At 38.0% G+C, this 22,631-nt stretch overlaps 1 protein-coding gene across 1 annotated transcript in view; it reads left to right on the plus strand.

The window, feature by feature from the left end:
* LOC122797634 (otoferlin-like) overlaps positions 1-22,631 on the plus strand; it is a 1,687,021-nt gene that overhangs the window by 1,396,943 nt on the left and 267,447 nt on the right. The gene's annotated exons all lie outside the window — the stretch shown is intronic.

The raw sequence follows: 22,631 nt of genomic DNA on the forward strand, positions 1-22,631 counted from the left end.
CACAAACTGTAGTTCAAATTTCTCTCAGATAAAAAAAAAAAATGGATGCAAGGGGACTTTTGGTATGGCACCATAGTGAATGGCAGCTTTCTCTCACCCGTCCCATAGTTGACAGTAACTGAGGGTTAAAACAAATAACATTCTGGCATCTGGGATCGTGTGCAGCATCTTACTTATCCTCCATTTGCTTCTGGAGATAGATACAGTGGATGAGCCCCAAAAATGGAAAGATCGGGGGGAAAGGTAATTGATATAGTTCCATGAGAGGCGAAAGACCAGGAGAAAATGGTGGCCCAGATGGAGTCCTGTTGTGGAAATGATATAGCTAAGTGTACACTAACAGATTTCATGGATGAACTGAAAAAAATTAACACAAAGCTGCAAAGATACATAGAAGAAGCATGTCTTAAAATACGGAGATAGACTCAGTACTGAGCAATCATGCAGATGCAATTTAGCACACAATCCAGGAGATGGACCATCTAAGGCTATGTACTGAAGGCTGAGAAGCTAGACTGGATTTAGCTGAAGAATTGCTACTGGGCCAGCAAGAGAGGTTAAGAAGGAGAAAATCTGATTAAGTGGGATTCCTAAAGATATGGAGGGTAGAAAGTGAGCAGTTGGTAAGGATGTTACTAGCAGAATAGACTCATTTGGCAGTGGTAGATCTGAAAATTGAAATAACTGACAGGACACGATGGTCACTTCTAACTCTGGTAAACCATGGCAAAGCATTATTAGATGTGTGACCTATAAACTTAAGGAATGAGTGTTTACACTTTTATGGAAGCCAGGAGCAAGGTAGCAGTGTGATTCCAGTAGGGTGTATAGTGACAAAGACCTCACTAATGACACAAACAAGAAGAGCAGCATTTTTTCTGGTCATCCAGCTGGCCTAACACACGACGGTCAGGAGTAAAATAATTTATTCAATGCCCTCTAAGCTACTCCTGCTAGGTGGCTTTAGGAGAATGGGCAACCCTAAAGATGCACAGAAATGACTAGAAGAGATGTTTATTCCCCCCTCCCCGCACAATCATTCACTTCAGATGGGCGAGCAGAATCTGGATGTGGGACTCGCCAAAGATCTGCAGCCATAGGGCAGCATGAAAGAGTATTTCCATTATTTTGCAGATGTTAGGTATTACAAGACACAGACAACATTTCTATGCAAGCCCGTCAGGAGAGGAGACAAGTGGTGGTGCAAAGAGACTGAATATCTTTAGCTAGAGAATTCAGGTATAAAAAGGGATGTTTCATCAAAGTTAATTATTGTTTTATCCGGTTTCATGGAGAAATATGATTGTTTGGGGGAAGCCGTGATGTTGGCAGGGGGAGTTGCTATAGTGACATTGTGGTAGGACTGTTCATATGTGGCTCAAAAGATGATGGTGGAGTAATTTTGGAGCCATTTGACTGGTTTCTCCCTGAGCTGCTATGAGTCATCTTAATGGAGTATATGACTATTACCTAGAGCACACAATGCCAATGTTCAAATGAAAGAACTCATGCTGGGAGGTGGGAGGGCAGGGGCTATATCAGTAGTTTCCTTTGCTGATATTTTGGGAAATGCATCTTGGAAGTATTGCAACTATATTTGTACATAGTTTTAATAAATATGTTTTATTTTAAGAGTTACAATGTCTGCTTTTATGTAATCTTTATATTTGTTTTCTTTTTACTCAAAATACTGCTGCAAAGTACTTGCACTGTACATATAGACATGGTACATTATGAATTTGGGGTACATGGAATATATTTGCCTCTTATGTGGGGTTGTGGCAAAGGTAAAAAGTTTAGATGGGGGAGGTTACACTAGTAAGTGGGAATGTAAACAGGCTATTTAGTCCAGTAAAGAGAGATAGGATAAAGGGGTTTTAAAAAAGAAGGGCCATTTTTGTTGCCTTGTTGGTCACCCACGTAATGCGAGATGAGTATTGGAAGTTGAACAGAAAGGGGTTTGAGTTATTGGCAGCTTCTTAATATAGGGTGGCAATGCAGAGAGGAACTGCTTTTCTAATGCATTAGGGTGTTCCCCTTGATTTAGTTGTCAAAATAGAGAATAACAAGGGGAGATCTACTGCAGTAAAGGCAGACTGCATGAGCAGATGCTGATGATTGTGGCATTGTACGTACTAGAGTGAAGTACACAGAAATAAGAGGGAGATTGCCTGATACGTTTAGGTTTTATTAAGTCATACTGTTGGTAGTAGGGAACTGGAACTAGGTTCACAATAAAAGAGATATGGAAGTTGGTAAACAGGAGAGGAAGCTTAGAGGGAATGAGAAAAAAAACAAGGGATTTGTTAAAATTACTGGGGCTAGTTGATATTTAGAACATGAGGAACAACCTGATGAGGGATGCTGAGTTCATCTTTACTCAGTGGCTCACTGAGTCTGGACAAGTCTGGATAGGTGTTACATTTTGCTAGAATTTGAACATATAGTTAGGAGTATCTCCACTGGGTGAACAAATAGTATTCTCTGACCATGCATATGTAAAGATTGGTCTCACAGGTATGAAAAGGTACATAGGGAATAGGCATTGGCATTTTCTATAATTCAAGCTCCAGTAACAAAACTATAGCTGTGTAATTAAAACTGTGCTAGGTGTAGTTGTGGAAGCTTAGGGCAAGATAACTACTGAAGACTGAGACAAATGTAAAGATAATATAATAACCAGAAAATGAAGGAACAACTCATTCCAGACTATTAGAAAGCTGCAAAAGGCTTTTAGAGTTCTCACATTAACTTCAACCCAGGAGGATAAATGAATTTTATTCCAAAGAAAAAGCATCCAGGGGTTGTATTTTACTAATTCAATGAGAAGTATATGGCCACTGACTTTGGTACTAAGACAGCAACACCATCACAGGGGGCTCTATGGCATGATAGACACTGCCCAGGGGAGGTGACAACCAAATGGGGCCAGGTACAGAATATTATGACAACATATTATACAGCTCTATATAAATCAGAGTTCAAATAACAATTTAAGACTGTGACTTTGGCTTTATTTGTCCCAAATGAATCTAGGGAAACTGGAAGTGATTGGTGGGAACTAATAAAAGAGGTCTCCATAGAGGAAATTGATGAAGCATTGTGTCACCAAGCACATGGCAAATCCCTGGGCTCAAATGGAATTCCATTTGAAATATGGACATTGCTAGTACAGCAAGCCCTCCAGCATTGGGTGATGTTCTTTAACTTGGTATTGAACAACATACTGTTCCTGCAACATGGAAAGGGGCCATAGTCTCCCCATCCTTAAAGAAGTTTCTTATCATTTGATTTCAGTTTTGAACTACAGTTACAAATTGTTTATGACTATCCCAATGAAAAGAGTTAACAAAGTGCTTCACAGGTTGATCCATTGGATAAAACAGGTTTTATACAGGGGAGGAGAGTAGCAGACAATCTGATCCATACACTTTTTCTTTTACAGGATGCTAAGATTTCCAATAAACAGTTAGCCATTTTATGTTTAGATACAGAAACAGCATGTGATAGGATGGAATGAAAGTTTCTCTATATGGTGTTGGAACAGATGGCTTTTTCTAAAAAAAAATGATAGGTGTGATAGGAGGGGAATACAAGGACACCCTGGAGTGATCCAAGATCTGCTCTTTTTTATCAGAGACAATTTCAGTTGACAGGAGAACCCAAAAAGGGTGCCACTCTCACCATTGTTATTTGCTCCCTGCTTGAAGCCACTGGTGGTAAAGTAGAGAGGCTCAACTATTAGGGGATACCAAAGGAATGCAGCTGAATTGAAAGTGGATATGTTTGTAGATGATGTCCTAATATCAATGGTTAAACCAATACAGGACCTGTCCAAATTAGGGGAGATTTGGGGGAGTTTAATCAATTATCATGTTATAAAATTATAATAAATAAAACACAAACTTTGAATTATAAACTGGATAGTAGAGGTTAAGGAGGATAGAGTGGAGTCAAAAAATTGGCATCTTGTGCGAGCAAAAGGTTATTATTTTGGTATGACAAAGTGGTCATGAGGGAAAGACAGGCACCAGAAACTTTAATAAACTCATAAATACAGGGGTCTATATTAAAACCACGAAAGCTGAAATCCACAAATGTGATTACATCGACACATAAACGTCAATCTACTAAAACAGCGAAATACGGAAACATTGAAAATCAGAACGCCGAACGTATTTCCGGAAGCAACAGCACCATACAGGTAAGTTAAATCTAACTAAAAAAACCTAATGTAACACACTTTTCCAAACATTTTTGCAGGAGGGCAAGCCCCCCTGCACCCCCCCACTTAAATATACCAACTCCGAGACTGCACTACAGTGGGGAAAAGGATATATTTCCTCATACCTATGATCACCCTGCTGGCCAAGGAAATTTGTTCAGCGTTCTGATTTTCGACATCTCTGTAGTTCGCTGTTTTAGTACATCAACGTTTATGTGTCGATGTAATTGCATTCGCGGATTTTAGCTTTCGTGGTTTTAGTATAGACCCTAAATAAAGGAAGGTACTTTGCAAAAATGTATCTGATTCCTTGGGAGGTGATCAAGGCTAGTAGATTCAGTATTTTTTGGGGAAATGCCAACATAAATTCTTTTACACACTTAGTAGACTGGCACAGATATCTGATTCTGGGTATTGGACATGTAAGAGGGGGGAGATGTACATGGGACCACATTTTTTGGAGCTGACAATTACTTTCCGAAAACAAGAAGGGTCTAGAAAGTTGTTTTATTTGGGGATAGAAGAAGAAAGCATTATACAGAGGAACCTTGAACAAATAATCTGAATGTGAATGTTGTTAGCCAAAAGAAGAGATAACAAAGAAATGGAAGAGTCAAAATCTCCCAAAAGTATCAGAGGTTATTGAGTTAGTTAAGAGTGACTTAACTATTTGATGACTAGATATGACTTTATTATGTCTGTTGAGTTTTTATTCTGACAAACTAATGTGTAGTTTTTCAAATTTTGTGCTTGAATGTCATGACTTTATGATGTCTGTTAAGCTCTCATTCTGACAAACGAATGTGTTGTTTTTATATTTGCACTTGAATGTTATGACTTTATTACGTTTGCCTAGTTTTTCATTCTGTTAATCATATGTATCTGAAGCTTTTCTCCCCAAGCCTCCACTGAAAATGGGTACCTCATGACACAGTCTGACTTTCCCAGTAAACAAATGACAAATAAATAAATAAACAATAAATAAATAAGAAACTTTGGAGGGAAGAAGAAAGATTCTCTATACAAACAATTGAGTTGGGCAAGACATCAGTCAACCTGCCTCAGTTATTTAGAGATAGCCTATGAGCCTACTATTATAATCTGCATAAATGGGCAAATGGAAGAGATAGGGAAGCAAGAAAGGGTGTACATAACCACATGAGGAAATTATAGAAGGACACTAGTGGAGAGCTCATTATAGACAAATGGTGAGCACTTTGGCCAAAAGTTTAAGGGTCACAATAAAGCTTTTTTACAGTCTATATTATATGTAAGTTTTAAGGAGTAACATGAGATAAGAGTTTATTGTGAGGAAATGCACCTGTCAAAACTGGGTCCAATGTAGTTTTGTTAAGGAATGATTTGATGTACTGGAGGCTTTTATGGTCTTTTCCATTGGCCATTGACAGAGATGGGTTGTGCAACATGCATGTGGATTGCTCTATACTGTATATTGACAATTCAATAAATAATTGGAGATTTTTTTCAAAAAAAAAAAAAAAGAAAAGGAAAGAAAGAAAGAATGGATGGATGGATGCAAATAGAAACTGAATATGTGTTTACAGGGGAGGGCAAAAGAACTACCTCAGCCCTATGGGGGTTTACCTCATGAAACATTCAGTTCTGAGGTTATCGGGTTAAAACTCAATGTCAAAAAAATGCAATATAGTAACTTTCGGAAAACTGTCACCCAGGCTAATTACTCACTTAATAAGACACCCCTAGAGTTCACCCAGTAGTCAGGGATCATATGTAGGCAGTAGTCTGGACTTTGACCAACATATTGGCCAAGATAGTAAGAAAATCATTCTGTGTCACTCAACATAAAAGAAAGGGTATGGCATCCATGTCCAAGCAAGTCATAGTGCCACTTTATTCGTCCCTTATCAGACACATCATTAGGTATAATGCCTCCTTTGGCATGTATCTGACCAGACATATGCAACAGATGGAATGCCCACAAAAGCTCCTTACCAGGAGAATCCAGGGTACAAACACATTACCCTGCACAGATTGCCTTAAAGCCCTATTTCTATACTTGGTCTTCTACAGGTTACTGATAGGTGATCTACGCCTGGCATAAGAGGCATCCTTTGATCTAGCTCTGAAGGAACTTTTGCACATCAATAAAATTAGCAGCATTAGAATGACTAGATCCAAGGATTTAAATTTTGCTTTTGACATAAATAAGACATGTTGGTGAGACAGATATGGGTCTCTGAAGATCCCCAAGTTCTGCAACAGTTTCCCTAAGCCTATTTAAGCATAACCTTGTGCAATGGATGGGAAATCAGCAATTCATGCCAGGTCTGACCTCTTATTTCTCTGACAGAGTCAGAATAAAATGCCCAGTCATACCCCACCACATAACCTCTAGAAACTTCCTAACATACTGAACTAGTCCTTCCACCACCAGAATATATTGACTATGTTCAGACATAAGGAATTACTAAAATGTATTTCTTAGACTAAGAACAAATATATTTTTGCCTAGGCTGTATTATCTAGTCATCTCTGTTCCAAAGAGTGTAACTCACCATGTTTAATGTCATCTCTATGAACTACAACTTGTGAATTGCCAATGTTCTTTTTTCAACTTCTCATTGTTGTCCAAATATTTGCACTGTGTATATATAGATCCACAATGCATGAAATGAAGCCAAACTTTTACTTGGTTAATATGTCATTATTCTATATTAGGCTTTGTAATACATTTATTTTTTAATTGTAAACATATTATGTCAATGCTGAGCCTTTCTCCACATGCCTCTGCTGAAATTGGGACATTGTCCCAGTCAGACTTTCCTAGTAAACAAATGTCAAAATAAAGTAGTAAAACAAATTCCTGTAGTATCACCAATCAGCAATTATTAGAAAATATAGTGTAACCAGTATATACGTCCACATAATTCATCTTTTTAAATTTGCAACATATTTTGAGTGTTGACTATAAAGTATGCAAGAAGGTTTAATTTTTTTGTTTGTAGATTATGAAGACTGCAGAAACACAATGAAGACAGAAAACAGCATTTTATAGTGTTTCAGTCAGTGGTAGATTAAGATCATCTCAGGCTCTGGGCTGTTTTCAAGCCATAGGCCTCTCATCCTCCAATATTTTTGAGAGAGAGGATCATGCATAAATGCACATGTTCAGTTGCATTAATTTTCCTGATTTAAAACTACTGTCATTATAGTATGTTGATGTTCTTACCCATTAATCACATCCATTTGACTGTGTACATCTTTTGAGATAAAAATGGTTATAATGAATTATTCCAACCTGCTTTACAGAAATGCACAATAGTCTAGTGAATTCAGAGTAATGATTGCTTAACTTGATCAAGACAGCAGGGAAACCCATTCTTATCCACAAACAGCATCATACTCAGCAGTTGTAGCCCCACCGTTAACTACATACCTCAGATGTCTGATTGTGGTAAAAATGGTAATTATATAGGTTAGGCTTTATTTCATATAGATGCACTGTAGCTTATGTATTCCAACTTATTTTACATAAATGCACACTATGTCTGCAAAACCAGACTGTTTAAACTGATCAAGCAACAATAATGTAGGTTACTGTCATCTACAGACATCCCCCATACTTACCTAGCAGATATACCCACTATGCCATGTACACCTCATCTGATTGTTGTAAAAATACTTCTCAAACTCTTAGATCAAGAGTCAGTACAATACCAAAAGAATGAATGGCAAAGGATCAGAATCTGAGATAGATATTAAATATTACCATTGTATATTTAGACTTGTTAGAATAAAAGTTTTTGCATTATCATGCATTTTCTGAAGAACATGAAGTCTGAAACTCAAATATTTGTCATTATTTAGTGACCACAACCCTCAATGTTTTGTCAGAAAATCATAATTTTATCAGGAACAGATTGACAAGAGGCAAAATCAGACATTCAGCAAAATCAGTAACAATTTCAACTTGTTTTCCCACAAGTATTCACAATTTATTTCATACACGTATACACTAGTTCTGTAAAGCCAGAAAATAATCTAAGCAAATGGTGAGTGGATAAGTTGCTTTCATGCACATCCAACCCCCCCCCCCCCCCAATTTAGTGACTACAGACCTCAAACATTTGTCAGAAACCACAAATGTTAAGAGTCAATAACCAAAAATAAAAGATAAGGTCAGGGATGTTCTGCAAAATCATGATCACATTCAACTTGGTTCCACACAAGCAACATTTAGACAGTAAATATTACAGCTTATTTCATTCAAATGCACACTAGTCCTCTAAATCCAGACTGTAAGCTGGTCAAACAACAAGAAGGTAAGTTGCACATGATTTCAAGTTTGTTTCACACAATGATTGTACAGAGAGCAGATATTCTACTTTATTAAACACAAATGCACACTAGTTCTTAATACCAGACTTTTAATGGAACAAGCAAAGATGGCAAGCCAATTTCTTCCCCAACACAACTAGTCCTCTCAGTTGGAATGCCTACCAACATATTAAGAAGACAAACAGAGAAAGAGAATAAATATTGGAATCTGTATCACATAAATGACACTAGCCCCTAATACCAGGATTTAAACCGAGCAAATAAAGAGTGTGAGTTCCTTTCATCCACAACTCAGCAAGCCCCCCCCACCAAAAAAAAGAGGGCATACATATTCCAATTTAATTCACACATTATGCACACTACAGCTTAATGCCAGGCTTTAAACTTAGGAAATGAAGAGGGCAAGTAACTTTCATCTACAAACTGGCTCCCACATCTGGTTGCCTACCAGCATATTAGGTAAGATAGTACATGTTCCAGTTTATTTCACACAAGTGAGTAATAGCTCCTAATGCCAGATTTTAAACTGAGCAAATGAATGGTCAAGTTGCAATTATCCACAGTATAGTTTTAGTACAGTTTATTTCACATAAATATACACTATCACAATACTATCTGTAATGCCAGACTTTGAGAAAATGTAGAGGCAAATTATTTTCAACAACAGCACAGCTAACCCCAATTCCACCCAAAAATGGAGGAGAGATCACAAATTTCAGTTGATTTGACATAAATGTATGCTAGCACTTAATGACAGACTTTAAATTGAGCAAAAGAAAAGTGCAAGTTACTTTTATCCCCAGCACAGCCACCATCTCACAGAGCCTGATCATGGTCAAATGGGGCCCTAGACAAGGTAATAAATTGCGCACTCCCCCAGAGCAGCCCCTCCTGCAGCAACCCCCTACTCCACCAGAGCAGCCCCCTCCCCAGCCATTCCACTGTTCCATTACTTGGCTATTTGTCCCCAGTTACCATAAACACTGTTCAAGCCTATCAGTGTGCATACTGTTTTCTTATTTACTTCTACAATGATTACAGATATTGAAATAAAATAGCACAGACACTGACATCCATTTACTAAACAAACAATACAGTCTCAGAATGAAAAGAGACTTTGCATGAGCAGTAAACTTTTTTGCCTTTGAAACTAATGTCCATTGAAATGTCATTAAAACCCACATTCAAATAAAATACATCTGAACAGTGAAAAATTAAGTTTACCTTTGGGGTGTTTTCAGACCATAGGCTCCTTGCACACATTTTTAGGGTCATGAAATAATGTATGTGTTCTTTGATTCACCTTCAATAGTGTGTAAATTATATTCCTTTTATAATACAGTAACACTTGCTAGAGTGTGTTTCAATTTGTAGTTTTTAACATTTTTCCAGTAAGCAATGAAACAAAATGTATAACCCAATAATGAAAAAAATGCCCATTTCAGAAAATTTTAACCATAAAAGGCCACTCAAGACTTCTGTCATTACAATCCACCAGTATCAGTCAATAAGCACAATCTATGCAGAAGTAAGTCATCTGAATAATTCCACATTAAAGACATTTGCAACGAATGAAGAGGTTGTTACTGGCAAACAACTTTACATTTCTGTGTTTCATCTACAAATCTAGTACCTGCCTCCTTTGAAGAATTAATTGCCTATGTTGCATTAAAAAAATGGTAAGCTGGTAATATTGCAATAGGGAATGACCAACAAACCGACAACAAGTTCATAGTTACTAGGTATCTCATAGAAAGGCGGTCACACTCATCAGTGTAGAGCCCCTATCCCCCTTAAAATGAACCACATAATTCATAGTCGAAAGGGCACAGCATTATCAGCACTCCAGATACTCGGTGTAGGAGGAGAATCAATAGTCTTCGACACTAAATGCAATTACGCTACTAACACTGGTTTCAGATTCGAATGCACAAATGGTCACTGCCATTTGCAAAACAAAACCGTTATTTGCACTTTGAAAACAGACTCAGCATGAGCAACTGTAAACCTCTCCACTTGAAACTCATAATTCCATGAAAATGCACTGAAACTCAAGGCCACCATTCCATCAGTAGTATGGTAGTTGGTGTAGAGGATTCAGGCTCTTGTCTCCACTGAAGCTCAAAATTCATTCAGCAGTCTGGCAGTTGGTGTAGAGGATTCAGGCTCTTGTCTCCACTGAAGCTCAAAATTCATTCAGCAGTCTGGCAGTTGGTGTAGAGGATTCAGGCTCTTGTCTCCACTGAAGCTCAAAATTCATTCAGCAGTCTGGCAGTTGGTGTAGAGGATTCAGGCTCTTGTCTCCACTGAAGCTCAAAATTCATTCAGCAGTCTGGCAGTTGGTGTAGAGGATTCAGGCTCTAGTCTCCACAGAAGAGTACAAGTTCTTCAATAGTCTGGTAGCTGGTGTAGAGGGTTCATGCTTTTGTCTCCACTGAAACTCACAATTCCTTCAGCAGTCTGGTAGTTGGTATAGAGGATTCAGGCTCTTGCCACCTGTAACCAAGTTACAAGGTCAAGTCTGATCAAGTTAATACACTAACCTGCCCCCCCAACGAGGGAATTACATTCCATACCTCCATACCTCACAGCTTCTTAGAACAAGAAATCTGGACAAAGTCTAAAATAATAGGTAGGACAAAGGCCCCAAAATAGGGACAGATTATAAATATTGTTCTTATAATCTTAGAAAGCTGCTAGAATAACAACATTTGCCTTAGCATGCATTTTCCCAAGGAAATGAAGTCTAAAACTGAAATGCATGGCATTACTTAGTTATTTCATTCCTCAGTGATTTGCCAGAAAACCATATATTTTTATGAGGAACATGCCAAAATATGAAGCAAAAATCTGGACATTTTGCAAAAATCTGGACATATGCATACCTTTCAACCTCTTAGTGCAAGAAATCTGCAGAAAACCTAAAATAATAGAGATACTATGGCCCAAAAATAGGGATAGATTTTAAATATTGCTCTTTTAACTTAGAAAGTTTCTAGAATAACAGAATTTGTGTTATGCATTTTTCTGAAGGATGTGAAGTCTGAACTCATATATATGTCCTTATTTAATGACTTCAGTCCTGTGATTTGCCAGAAAACCACAGATTTTATGAAAAACAGACCAAAATTATGAGGCAAGATCTGGACAACTCAGAGGTATGTTAAACACACACATACATACATACACACACACACACACACACACACACACACACACACACACACACACACACACACACACACACACACACACACACACACGCACACATACATGCATGCCCGTATGCATCTGTGTGACACATGCATAGTCCTTCTTAAAGGTGATGATGTTGCCACCGTGGTGTTAAGAAGTATTTATTTATTTTTTTATGTTGAAGCCTCCTGGCCAGTGTGGGCCTCTGAAGCCACAGGGCCCTAGGTGACTGCCTATGTCACCTATTGCTGGATCCGACTCTGCCCCCCCCCCACCAATCTAGTTGCCATCCAGCATATTAGAAAAGAAAGTATCCCAATTTATTTCACACAAGCACACTAGCCTGGTCAATTCAAACTTTATAAATGAAGAGTGCAATTTGCTTTTATTCACCATACAGCTAGCCTCCCTTCAAAAAAATCTGTTTGCTTGGACTGCCAAGATTCATAAAAAGTACTTTCCTTCACTCCACTAATGCCTGCAGCTTCAGCAACCCAATACACTTTTTAATACACATCTGGACATTATCCTCACTGCCGTCCCAGTGACTCATGGGAAAGCAAAGAACAGAAGGATGCAACATTTTAGATAGGGATGCAGTAGTTGTGGGAATTTATTTATTATCTTAAATAAAAATTCTACAAGCTGAATACCTTATCAGGCCAATTCTGACAATGTGTAAATGACAGGCATCATGAGCATATAAAGGGAAATAATCCTAGTGCCTGCCATGTAGTTACATTACATGCAGGCAGTTTGTTAGTCTGGAATTATTTCATAGTGTATTAGTTGTATAAGAAAATCCTTTCTTTTCAGAATTGTGAGTGCACATACAAGATAGCTGAAGTCAGTCAAGTACCACACCTCAGTCAGAATGGAGATTGGAGAAGGGTGATGAGGGTTGCTGTAAAATGTTCAGGATAAACATTACTGAGAAATAACTAGTATTATTAGCATTATGTTATTTCTGTATACATTTTTAAGTCATCACCTTATATGCTTAGAATTGTTCAGGAAGAAAACTATCAACCACACACCTTTTAACAGCTTAGGAAATGTCCATAACTTGCTATATTGTTCTGTGTGTCTGCACATTCATGCTGAACCAAATTCTAAGACTATTACATACAAAGCATAAATATATTTTTTTTAAAAATTCCACCAAAACTATCTACTTTGGTTTATTAATGACAGTAAAGGGAGGATTAACAAAGTATGAGAATTCATATAATATTATGCATTTGAACAAATGCACGGGTAAGCAAATAATGCAATGTCTTAGAAACAATAATGGTATAGCTATATGTAAATGGAAAAAAATGTGAAGCAGAGATCTCCTATAACAGGAGACAGCAGGAGTGGCTGAGTCCTCCAGTAAGCTTGAAAGAATTGGTATATATATATATATATATATATATATATATATATATATATATATATATATATATATATATACGGGGAACGAATAAATAGTAATTCATGCAGAATTATTTGAAGCAATAGAGTGCATTCAGTACATTACTGCAAACAAGAGATAATGTCAGTATATAAGTGCAGTACTTCTATCTATAACTGATTTTATTAGTATATATAAATTACTGCAAGTAAGACTGAAATAAGTGCAGTACTTTGGTCTATCATTAATTTCATAAGTTGTACTTATTTATGACGGGTGTTCTTAATGGAGTATAGGAAACAAATGCATAATAGTCAAAGATGTGATCATTATGTTTGTGTAGTAGACTGCAACATGTAAACCCAACCATTAAATTAATTATAATTGTCGGCCATAAGGTAAAAGATGGGTAAGGCCAAGCTCTAATCAAATGGGATAGGTTAATTCGAACATTAAAAGGGAAACTGGTGAGGCTTAAAATGGCCCGCAAGGTCAGCTCGCCTAGTACTTACCTATGAACCTATGAAACATTTACATTATATCAGACATTCTCCTGCCAAATAAGCATAAGCACTTACCACAACATTTCATCCCAAAATTGTGCATAAGCACTCCCAATAGCATTTCATCCCAAAGTTTGAATAAGGACATCCTGTACACTTTTAAATGCAATAATGAATAAAGACTTCCTATACATTCTGTTTTACATCAATAAATATTTATAAAAATAGAAATGTTTTAAAGATAGAACTATAATACAGCGTATCATGATGTGTAACTGTACTGAGTGTATTTTCTTTTTTGTCCCCTTTTTTCTGTTTTTATTTTGTTTACGCATTGCTTTGTCCTTTATTATTTTATTTCTCTCCCATTTATTTATCCACAGTTTCAAAATCCATTTGAGTGACCCAGGCATGTACCTCCAAGGTTAAGGATCCCTTAAAGGGACATAGTTGCAGGGTTGGGGTGGAGCCACTGGTCTAGCAGACACCTCGGCATGTGGCAGCCTGGAAAGCTTCACAGAATGGGGAGTTCAGAACTCGGTTGAGGATGTGTTGGAAGAAGTAGTTATTCAGAGGAGTCAACCAATTGAGTCTTTGCTGCAGCATGTAGAAAACATGCTGTCCCAGCTGGTGCTGACCACAGCACTACCACAGGCCATGACCCCCTCAACATCAGTGTTCTCCACTAGCCCACCATCTGGCAGTGGAAATTTTGATGATCTGTCAGCTGGGACTCTTGTATGTGCTTCAGCCCTTCTTCCCTTATCCTTTCAGCTATACCCTCTTACCTATTCCCCACCAACACTACCCTCACATATAAAAAAAAAATTGAAAAAATAGAGGGAATCTATCCTCCAGCAAAACAAATTTTGCCCCACCTCACCCACATCATCTAGCATAACCCTTTTGATGTTTTTCTTCTGTGTTCTCCTCTTTGTTGGGTCTCCCTTTTTTCGGTCTTTTCTATATTCCCCTTGCTATTCTTTAATGAAACTATCAGAGTCTCCACATAAGAATTCAACCATGAAAAATATATTAAACCCCTTTATTTTTTAAAAATATCAGTAATAAAAGCTGTGTAGTCCACAGCTACTTCAGGTATTGTAATCATGACTGCTCATAGCTATGCTTACCTCAGGTATTGTAAACATGACTGCACATAGCTATATCCATCCCTAATATCCAAATATATATGAAATACTATGAAGTAACACAGCTTATGGTTTCTCATGTAGTCCTTCTTATCTACTTATAATTCTTCACTTTAGATACCTTACAATTTTGCCATAAGTAGCCATGTTTTCCAAAATGCCTTCACTTTTCTGTGCAGCATTTAGCTTATTTACATTTAAGTGTAGTGGCACTTTTAGTTTATAACTGTTATGTACCTGTGAAGTGCTGGACTATGAATACCTTCCTTAACCTCTGTTTTCGTAAGCCCCTTGTTTTCCATTACCCTACATAGACAAAGATTTTTGATTTGGATTCTTTTTCTTCCGCTGGACACTTTTCAAACAGTCATCTTCATTTCAAGTTGCATAGAGACTTCATTTTGCTGCACTCATCCACTAGCTGTCAGTCCTGCCCCTGAGTACTAGCAGGTATATGCAATCTCTTCAAGAAATGTAGTCCTCAGTGTAAGGATCTAGACATACACCAATGACATCAGGGGGCCTTTTGGATAATAGTCTGTCTACAAATTCTTACAGGAGAGTGTTTTCTCCAATTCTACCCTAGTAATTGAGGCCCCAGGTTATTTTATTTTGCTTTAGTACGTACAAGCATCAGGGAATTTTTTATGAGTGTATCTACATGTAGTAATTTTCCTAATGACAATGGCTCCAACATAACAGGGTCCAGCTCTGTCCATTCCAAACTGACTGCTGCCAACAGAAGCATAGCTGGTTCAACCAGCTCCCTGGGCCAGTACTATGAACCAGCACCCAACCCCTCAGCTCTCATAGCAAAAAAAAAAAAAAAAAAAAAAAAAAAGGGACTTCACTGTAAGATTTAAGCCCCCCCCCCAAAAAAAAAACAGATGTTCCTTCTACTGACACAGCGACCAGATGGCCAGATGGATGACAACCCCCCTCATCTCATCCATTTAGGTCCCATTTCCTGTGACCTGCCAATTGTATTAAAAAAAATAATAGTAATTTAATCTTTTAAACTGTACAAATGTAGCAAAGAGGTGCTATGGTTTATACCCTGACTACTTAGAGCACTATGGCACTCATATTTTAGGTTTAAAAAAAAATTCTTCTTTTAAAACTGTAGCAAACAGTTGCTGCAGTAAATACCCTGCCTGCACAGACACTACAGAACACATGTTTTGGTTAAAAAAGAAAAAAAACAACATTTTTTTTTAATTTTAGACTGTAGCATCACTCTTCTTCTTCTTTAAACTTCTTTTTTAGAGTGATCCAATCCTTTACACCCCAATGTTGTCCTTCCACACTCAACGAACTTATATATACCAACTCCAAGATCAGCATACCTCAGAGAAAAGGAAATACTCTAAGAAATGGCCATCTTGGATTTACTATATGTAAGTCCATTTTTTCAGCCATTCAGCCTCATCATTACCAGACTCGCTAAAGGGGGTCCCAACATTCCAAGCAGTTACCCCTTATACCTCCTACACATACTAAATTTAGACACACTCTTCCTACCATATCAACTGTATAGGTTCCATAGACAACACATCAACCTCTGTCCATAAACAGAACATGACCAGGACAAGTGACATGCAGACATACTGCCAACAATTCTCCCCGTCAGGGTTTAAATCACATTACTTGTTCTGTACACATACAATTAAGTTTACGCTTATTAAAAGTGTTGCACTATGTACTATCTTAAGGATAGTCAGCTGTACTTATGATCTGCTATGCTTAATTGCTGCTGGGTTTGTTTCTCATTATTTGGATTATCTCTGTACACCAAAAGTCTCATAGGCTTTAATTACATTTTTTTAAGTGTGTGGAGATGTCTCAGGATTAGACAGTGATAATGTAGCATGGAATTTAAAACATGCGCAGTGTGCTGCTTAAAATGTCAAGTAAATATAGAGAAAGAACTACACATACCTTTAGAGAGCTTTAATCCAGTACCTTTAACAACTATATATTCAAAGCACCTGTAGTAGCTCTACAACTTCTCCAGTAGCATGATGAAGTTTGTGAGAAAGGAAAATACTGCCAGCCCAGCTATCTGGAATTTTGTAAATAATTCTATGTCATTTGTAAATATTAATATGATTTATATAGAAGTGTGACAGAAGGAAATACTGCCACCCAGCTATCTGGAATTTTGTAAGTGGTTATGTGTCATTTGTGAATGTCAACATGCTTCATGTAAGATGCTTGTGCTACAACTGTATGTTCTGTACTGAGCTAAAATGTAACCATAGCATGCCCTGCTGGCTTAGAATAGAAATGTTTATAAAGTATTTTAATTGTGTAAATGTATATGTTTTAACAGTGGAAACTAGAACATAGAGGGTTAACTTGCAAAACTTCAAGAAAATAGTTAAAATTAAATTGTTTTACGATTGTGCTATAAAATTTATATTTCAGTTTCAGTCAATGAGAGACAGGATGTCTACACTAGGGGCTCTCTGTGTTGTTTTATAAGTGTTTCATTTCTTTATGTCCTCAAGCAGTTGCAAACATCTGAAGGCTATGTATTTTCATAGAGAGGTGTTAAATGTGGTTAGTTTCTGATACCGGGGGTTTGGCTTGGGAACTAAAGTCAGGTGACAAAAAGTGATGTCATCCAAGCTAACCCAGAAGTAATATTTGATATTAATTTAAGAAATCTCTGAGACAGAGAGAGAGAGTATTTTGTATCTGTCTTTTGACCTGACAACAACATTCACTCATAATTTTCTGAACTTGCCTTGCTGTAAGTACGTTTCCAGTGCATAGTAACTCTTTTAGATTCAGATAGGAATATAGTAAAGTATAGCTTATATATTTTCTTTGTTTATTTAAGACTGTCGTGCAATATTGTTTTAAATATTTCCTGTGATTTTGAACTCTGATGTAACTGATTACTTACTGAGTATTTTCTTGTTCTTTTATTATTTATTATTAAATATATTTAAGTCTTACAATTGTGGCTGGTCTGAGTGTGTGTTTTCTATATAAATTAAACCTCAAGGTGTGTGTGTGTGTGTGTGTGTGTGTGTGTGTGTGTGTGTGTGTGTGTGTGTGTGTGTGTGTGTGTCAGCTACTTAGTCAAACCTCAAAATGTATGTGTGTCAGCTACTTGGGCAGGGACACAAAGCACTGGTTGGACAGAGAGGGTGCTGGAGGTTTTGTCTTGGCCACTCAGCTGGGATCTCAGCCCTATAGCTGTCCCCAGTGGGGTGACTTGGGTGGCCTAATGGTTAAGGTGTTTGCCTTACAAACACAAGGTACAGGGTTTGAATCTCACAGGGGATAACTGGCTAGACTTAAAATGTCTCGCAAGGGCAGTTAGCCTAGTACTAACCTATGAACCTATGAACATATTGGGGATCTGGAGAAAAAGTGAGAAACCAGCCATAGACTGAGTGTGATCTCTGTGTACTCTTAAGGGAAACTGCACTTCACTGTGTGTGTATACTTGTCATCCTCCCAGTGTGTACGTTCCCCACTGTTGCCAGTGGCGAGAATTGAGGCTTCTTGATTACTGGGCCAGTGTAGGTACGTCACAAAGTTTACTGCATTCTCCATGCACTTCTCTTGTGCAATGTTAGCTGACAAGGGACAGTGATTATACAAACTAGGACTCAACTATTTATTTATTTAGTTGTTTATTTATTTATTTATTTTTTAAACATTTGTTGGAATGTGAGAGGAAACCAGAGCATCCAGAGGAAACCTACACAGATGCAGGGAGGACATGCAGACTCCACACAGGGGGCACCCCAGCTGTGAATTGAACCAGAGAACCTCTTGCTGTGAGGCAACAATGCTAGCTGCTGCACCACTGCACCACCCTATGGCAGTCTTTGAATCCTGCAATTTGCACATCATGCAAAAACTCTGTGTCTACTGTATGATGTCATGCACATGCACAGGCATCTGTGAGCAGCATTGTGCATGTGTGGTTCATACTATGGGTGATATATATATATATATATATATATATATATATATATATATATATATATATATATATATATATATATATCATTCCACATCTTACCAAATGAAAATAGAGTCACTGTGATGTATGCTGTATTAATCATTCCCTCCAGTGGAGCTCTTGAAGTTTTCACTGTTAACTGCCAATGGGCGGAGCCTACATTTTTTTGAGAGAATAAACTTTTGTCTTTACATTTCAAACAAATGTTCATATCTCTGGAACCATAAAGGTTACTAAAAAGTGTAAATTTCAAACTTGTGTGCACAAACTATTTTTAAATTTGTAGTATTTTTTTTAGGTTTTACTTCTTAAACAGGATTTTTTAAGTCACAGTAAATATAGGAACTCTTAAATTTGAAATATTTTGTAAACAGCTTACAATATCTCAGCAACCACTAAAGCTGCAAACATTTTGTATTTCGCATTTTTTTCAACCAGCTTAGTGATTTCATATGAGGTGAAGGAGTTTTGTCTATGCCAGTTGGTTGTTGAAGGAGTTTTGTCTATGCCACTTGGTTGTTGAAATATTTAGATGAACACGAAATCTATGATAATATAAATAAATGTTATATGAACAACAATTTACATCTGTTAACTTACACTAGATAGAGGTCAAATATCAGTATAGTTGTGTACAAATACTGAAGTATAATTAAGTTATCTCACATTGTGTGTCAGTTAGCTAACTGTATTATGGGTGTGAGTGTGAAACACCAGTCATATTTCTGTACTGTTTTTGTGGTATAAAACTTGTCTGGTGAAGGTGAGTCTAATGCACCTTCCAGTGCTCAGTGGTGGTTCATGGAGGAAACAAACATTTTCCGACAATTACTCCACTGTGATCAGCAACAATGATTATTGCAGGAGGGCTGTGAGGGTCCCCAGTATAAAATAGAGGCATGGAATTCTCTGGCAAGAGCTGTGAGAGGTGATATGGGAATCTTACTCATAGGCAAGCAATGTTTCCATTATTACAGCATCCTCAAGTGATGCCTTTCTGACTTCCTTGGTTGGAGGGAGGCCATGGTTACAGCTACACCATTAGAAATGTGCGGTAAGTAATTAGGTTCACCTAGACATACATATTGCCAGCGTGTGGTATCAACAGATCATACACAGTCTTGTTACTCACTCCAAATCCTTTGAAGTATCTTCAGAGAATGTACTGCTGAACAGGGGGAGGACTACAAACCTTATCTGGTGCTGTGGTGAGTACACCTGCTCGTTAAAGTACAGGTTAAAGTACTGAGAAAACTTTGAACATTTGTTCATGTTGCAGGCAGATTGTAATGATGGTGAAAACTTATAGCCTAAGTCTACCATTGTAATTTTTGTACTCCACTGCTAATTCTACTTTGAGATCCATAGTTCAAAAGTAGTTGTGTGTGTGTTTGATGCTTTTAGTGCTAGTTTGAGGGGAGAGCTAAGTGGTTGATGCTTTTAGTGCTAGTTTGAGGGGAGGGCTAAGTGAGATTCTAAAAGTAATTCTGCAAATTCGTTTTAAATAATTTTTAAATACCTTTCTTATTTTATAATAAACTGCTTTAGTTATGGATTAGTTAAGTTTCATTTATATATGTGTGTACATATATATATATATATATATATATATATATATATATATATATTTGTTATATTTTAGCGATGCTTATTTTTATTAGTATTGATGTACTAAATAATTTGTTCTATTAAACTCTTTGTATAGGTATATATTATTATTTATTCATTGCTTATTTAATATGTATATGAACTAATTATGATGTCATCAATTAATTTAATAAGTAATTGAAGGTGTTTTTAAATATATATAAGGCGTGTCTTGAATTGTTTTTTACTTTTATGGTTTGAAGAAGCCACCTTGGCGAAAGCGCTTGCCAGATATCTGTTAATAAAAGATTTGGTTTTCCAGAAGAAGTTGTGGCAGTAATTTACTTTATTGGATTGGATTTATCGTGTATCCTTGGTCTGAAGAGACTTGTCGTATCCTGTTTGTTACCATCTACATGGTTTTGGTCTGAAGAGACTTGCTGTATGCTGTGTGTTACGATCTGCATGGTGTTGGTCTTGAGCAGTTCTTTATTTTATGATTTTACATTTTTTTTCAGTTTATATTCACTTTTCTCTGTCCCACACTCTTTCATAGGATCATAGAAGGTTACTAGGGTATTGGCCCTGAGGCCCTTATAAGCCTAGCCAAGAGTTTAGCCCATGTTTAGACAAGTCAGCATCCAGAGCCCCTTTCCAGCAGGGACACGTGGAATCCCAGCAGTGTATTTTCTGTTTCCCATCCAGTTACCCAGGTTGCACTTAAAAAGGGATAATGAAGTACTCTGCTTGACATGGAGAGGGAGTTTCTTCCACAGATGGGGGGAGTCTCTGGGACACAAATCTGTCCTGCCAACAAGTCCTATTGATATCACAGACCAGGCTGAGGTCATGTGTACAGGTTGCTCAAGTGGAGCTTGACTTGTGGATATGCAGCAGTCCTATCAAGGCGGGGTCTGAGATTACTTAATATGCCAGACAGAGGTCACTTCTGAGGAGTCTGTATGAAACTGACTAGATGGATAGGGCTTTTAGCCTATCTGTGTAGGGTAGGTGTTTGAGGCCCTGGATTCTCCTGGTGAGGAACCTCTGTGGTCTCTCCAGCTGCTGCATGGTACATGCTGTACTCAATAATTGGCCTTATAAGGGAAGAACACAGGCATCTTATGACCTCTTTGTCCCTGGATGAGATACCCTTACTTATGAGGTAGACCATGTAGAAAGCTTTCCGTACAACAGAAGCAACATGGTGGTCAAAAGTCAGGTTGCTATGAACCTGGGTGCCCAAATTCCTCACTACTGACTGTGTACTTAGGACGTTGTTATTAATGTGATAATATGTGGGGATGTCACTCTCCCCAAAGGGGATGATGATGCATTTTTTGGCATTCAGCTTGAGGCCATGTTCCTGGCACCACTCATTTGTTTGGGTGAGACCCTCTTGGAGGATGTCCACATCACGTGGGGAATTGATGACTGCGCCCAGCTTGCAGTCATCTGCAAACTTGGTCAGCCATAGCCCACTGGTTTTGGCCTGCCCTCAGAGAAATGTATCCCAAATAACAGAGCCCCCAAGACCGATATCTGGGGTATGCTGCTCATTACGGGTCTACTGTTTGAGGTGAGTTCCTCTATTTTGATTAGGTGGGTTCTATCAGTGAGCCAGTTTGCTACCCATCTGGTAACATATGAATTGATGCCTAGTTGAGAGAGTTTATATACTATGCCCGAGTGGGGAACAGTGTCGAAAGCTTTGGCCAGATCAAGGTAGGTGGTGTGAGCCATCTTCCCCTCATCCATGGCTTTGGTGACTGTCTCAAAGAAGTCGACCAGATTTAACAGACATGACCTCCCCTTGACAAAGCCAAACTGTGTGGGGTCAAGTGTTTGGAGGTTGCCAATTCCTCTGTTAATGAGGTCTATGATAATCTGTTCCATGGCCTTGCAGATCAGGGTAGTTAGGCTGATGGGTCTATAATTTCCTGGATCAGTGGACACTCCATCTTTGTGTAAAGGGATGACAGTGGCTGTCCTCCACTCGGCTGGGACGAAGCCAATACTCAGGCTTTGGTTGAATAGGGTGCCTAATGGTGCTGCAAGTTCCTACCTGAGTTCATGTAGGATGCAACCTGGGATGTTATTGGGTCCCATGGAGGCTGTATTTTATGCCTTTGAGAGAGCAGTGATGACCTGCTCCCTAGAGATAAGGGGTGGAGGGCATGTACTGGGGTTGTCCTGATTTACTGATGGAGGGGACAGAGGGGAGTTTTCAATGAATCTGTCAGCCAGTAGATTGGCTATATCTACAGCA

The sequence above is a fragment of the Protopterus annectens genome, chromosome 3.part1, assembly GCF_019279795.1.
Source record: "Protopterus annectens isolate FY-2018-M chromosome 3.part1, PAN1.0, whole genome shotgun sequence".
In the NCBI taxonomy this organism is placed as follows: domain Eukaryota; kingdom Metazoa; phylum Chordata; order Ceratodontiformes; family Protopteridae; genus Protopterus; species Protopterus annectens.